General features: G+C 56.7%; 1 long non-coding RNA gene across 2 annotated transcripts in view; it reads right to left on the bottom strand.

Annotated features, from left to right (window-relative positions):
- LOC144226453 (uncharacterized) overlaps window positions 1-3,442 on the bottom strand; it is a 4,351-nt gene that overhangs the window by 294 nt on the left and 615 nt on the right. Inside the window, exons 2-3 of one of the 2 annotated variants that reach the window (XR_013333643.1) lie at window positions 3,167-3,338; window positions 1,196-1,276 (exon numbers count right to left, since the gene is read on the bottom strand). This is a non-coding gene — a long non-coding RNA (uncharacterized LOC144226453). Of the gene's footprint in view, window positions 1-1,195; window positions 1,277-3,166; window positions 3,422-3,442 lie in introns of those variants that run through there. The other variant, XR_013333642.1, reaches the window with a different exon arrangement.

Raw genomic sequence — 3,442 nt, forward strand, 5'->3', positions numbered from 1 at the left:
CTGCTCCTATCCCAAGAGGCGCTCGACATTTCAGGTTTGACCTCAGGTCTGCAGCGAGTGCGTGCTGCCAGGCTGCACATCCTCAAGGCTGCCCACCCTCGGGTTTGGAATTTTTTTTCTAAATCTTTACACATGGATGACAGGAGTAACTAGGTCCAGATTTTTAAAAGCTGTTGAAGCAGTGATTTGAAAAGTTCAGTCCCTGGAATTAGCTTCCACAGAACACACTCTACACGCCAAAAAGGAGGAAAGAAATCCCCTCGCCAACACTCACACAAACATATGTGACTCTTAAGCCACAGGGCTTAAAAACCCCAAACAAAAACCAGTGAGTCTGAGAATCAAGGGCTCGGAGACTGACACGGAGAAGCGATGTGCCCGCCCCCAGGAGCACGCTTCCCCCAAATCAGGAAACCACCAAACAGCTTTGTTCTTCCTGACAAAGCCCCTCGCTTCCAATGAACAGGCAGTGCCAACAAAAGCACAAGGTAGAACTAATTTACGCTGAGGCTCGGGGCTTCAAGGAGTCATAAAGTATAGAGATGCAACCAGCTTTGCCCGGGAAGCTCCCTCCCTACACCTGGCGGTGGGGACCCCTTGGCCTTGGCCCGGGGGCGTCCCGCAGGCCACAGACAGAGCGCAGTCCGGACTTCAGGCACAGGCGCCCACTGAGGCCACCACCGAGGCCTGTGACATCACAGCTAATTGCTCCTGAAAATGAGCCAAGAACTGCAGGCTCCCTGGGGCCCAAACCCTGCGGCTTCGCAGAGAAGGGGACCGGGAGCAGAGACAGCTGGGGAGGGGGCCCCCTCCAATTAGAACAACTGTTTGGATGATGTAAAAGAGGGGTGGCTAACAGGAGGGTGTCTAGCAGAGGGACGGAGGACGTGAGTGTTGGGGGGGGGCGCTCAGGGATGGAGGTGAGGAGGCTCTGTGGCCTCATCTTCTAGAACAACCCCTGTGCTTTGCAGATGGGGAAATTGAGGGCCAGGAGTGGCTGAGTGGCCCGCCCAAGGTCACCAGGCTAATTAGCGGGCCAGCCTGGACTGGGGAACAGAAAACAGGCCTGGCATTGCACAGCTCTTCCCTGAACGTTATCTAATTTAATCCTCACAACACCCTGTGAGGGAAAGATTATCATTAACCTCAGTTACCGGAGGAGCCAGTGGAGGTGCAGAGAGGTTAAGTAATTTACCCAAGGTCACACAGCTTGTCATTAGCAGAACGTGGCCTGGATCTCCGAGTTTCACCGACTCCAAATCCAGTGGTCTTTCGGCTGGGTGGGGAAGGGTGGGGGCAGTTAAGATTTAACCGGGAGCAGTGAATCTGATTTAAATACATATTTAAAATGCCGGTGATCCCCACAGAACAGAAGGACGTAAATCATTGCAAATTAATTTTTTAAAGCAGTTCCAGTCAGGAGGGCTGGCTGGCTGGGTGGGGAGGCCGCTTTTCTTCTGTCCCTGCCAGAGCCCGAATAAAGCATGCAGACACTCATCTCTAGCTGTGCATAGAGGCAGCTCAATCCCCTGAAGTGGGGAGCAGGGGACTCGGGGAGGGGAGGGGGGGAGGCTAAAAGCTTTGTTGGGCATCTGTGAGAGCATAATCTGCCACAGGAAAGGTGCCAGGCGCGCAGGTCTGACAGAGCCAGGGGAGGGAGAAATTCACTGAGTTGTAGAAACTAGGAAAAATAAAGAGTCGGTCCCTCTAAGCCTGAGTCCTGTTTTCCAGGCAGGAGTTTAAAGCAACTGATAGTAACCTGGACAGCTAAGTGCAGCCCAGAGGCCTGACTTGGGGTCAGGGAGGTGCTGCCCAGGGTCCTGGCCACTCCAGATTGGGGAAGGGGCTGGGGAGGGCAGGCAGTTACTGTGACCCTGTCCCGTAGCCATCCCGGGGACCCTGCTGGCCACCAGCTTCTCCGGAGTAGCATTTAAAGGAAACCAAGCCTCTGAGAGCTGGGACAGAAGAGTGACTAGGTTGGCCTTAGCTCAGAGAACAGGACAGGCACCCGGCCTCAGGCCCCCCCTTTCTGCAGGTCCCCAACCTTCCAGTGAAACAGCCTTGGCGCGTCAGCGGGCCATCTGTACCAAGCCTCTCCCTGCTGGTTTCTTCTACTTTGTTTCTGTGAACTGCAGATGGGGTGTGGAGCCCAGGACTCAGTCCAGGGAAGGGGAAAGAAAAGGTTCTGCCGTCTGGATACCTGACCTTGCGGAGGTATTTTTTCTTGTGTTTTTCTGGGGAAATTCTACCCATCCTCTATTCATTCTGTCTACCACCGGCCCCCAAAAGAGGTTCAGGTCCTGCCTTGGTGACACTCACATCTGATGGAGGGAAACAAACAGTCACCCAATAATGACATAAAAATGTCCATGGAGGGAGTGGTCCCCGGGCTATGACAGCCTGTCAACAGGCGAAGCGTCAGGTCAGTGAGGTCAGGGAAGGCTTCCTGGGGGAGGTGACTGGGGCCCAAAGGTTGAGGAGGCATTAATCCCTCTGACTCACCGTCACCTCTCCAGCGAAGCCTTCCTTCATGCCCACCCAAGGCTGCCTTCCATTCCCGCGCCCCATTCCCTTCTGGACTATTGTTCATCGTCTATGTCCCTGCCCTGCTCTGGAAGTCCCAGACTGGGTCTGCCTTGTTCACCACCGAGTTGCCTATGCCTGGGATGTTTGATGACTACTTGTTGATCAATCAACAAACAAACAAACAACATGTGTAAAGGGCAGCGGTGGAGGAATCACAGAGACTAGGAGGGTGTAGGAGTACGAACGGGGGCAAAAGTCCCCAAGGAGAAGTGGGAGCTGGGACCGAGCCACCCCAAGGGGCACCTTGAGTGTGCAGGTATCTCTTTGCTCCTCTGGGCTCCCTGCTGCCTTTCTTCTGTGGCAGAAACTGGGTTGGGGTGTCCCCTTTCCCCTACAAGAGACAGCCTGCCCCGGGCACAGCACCCCTGGGCACCGGGTAGCTGGGGGAACGGCATCACCTGCCCAGTACTCTTCCTTCCCACCATCACTGCCTTCCCTCATCCCTTCTTCCCTCACCTGGCGCTGAGGGCCCGCCCGGAGCCACAGAGACGCAGTGGAGGCAGATCCGGGGTCCCAGTGCTCCCCACCCCCCACCCCCAGGTCCCATCTGCGCCCTCCACTACCACGCCTGTCTCCTCACTCAGGCAGAAGTGGAAGGAGGGAAGGAGCTGGGCTCCAGGCTTGGACCAGACCGGGTTTGAGTCCCCTCTGCGCGTGTCGTGTCGGCAAGCCGGCCTCTGCCCCTCGGATTCCTCCCAGGTGATGGAGAGACCCCCAGGCTCCGGCGGGCGCAGCGCGGGCGCTCCAGGAACCTGTCCGAAAGGCTCCAAGTCACTCTCCTCTCGCCTCCCTCCAGCGCCCCCCTCCCAGCCCGCTGCGGCGGCTGAGGCTGGGGTGTGGGGGGTCCCCAGGGGCT

Source organism: Crocuta crocuta, unplaced genomic scaffold (genome assembly GCF_008692635.1).
Source record: "Crocuta crocuta isolate KB4526 unplaced genomic scaffold, BGI_CrCroc_1.0 scaffold143, whole genome shotgun sequence".
NCBI classification, from domain to species: Eukaryota; Metazoa; Chordata; class Mammalia; order Carnivora; family Hyaenidae; genus Crocuta; species Crocuta crocuta.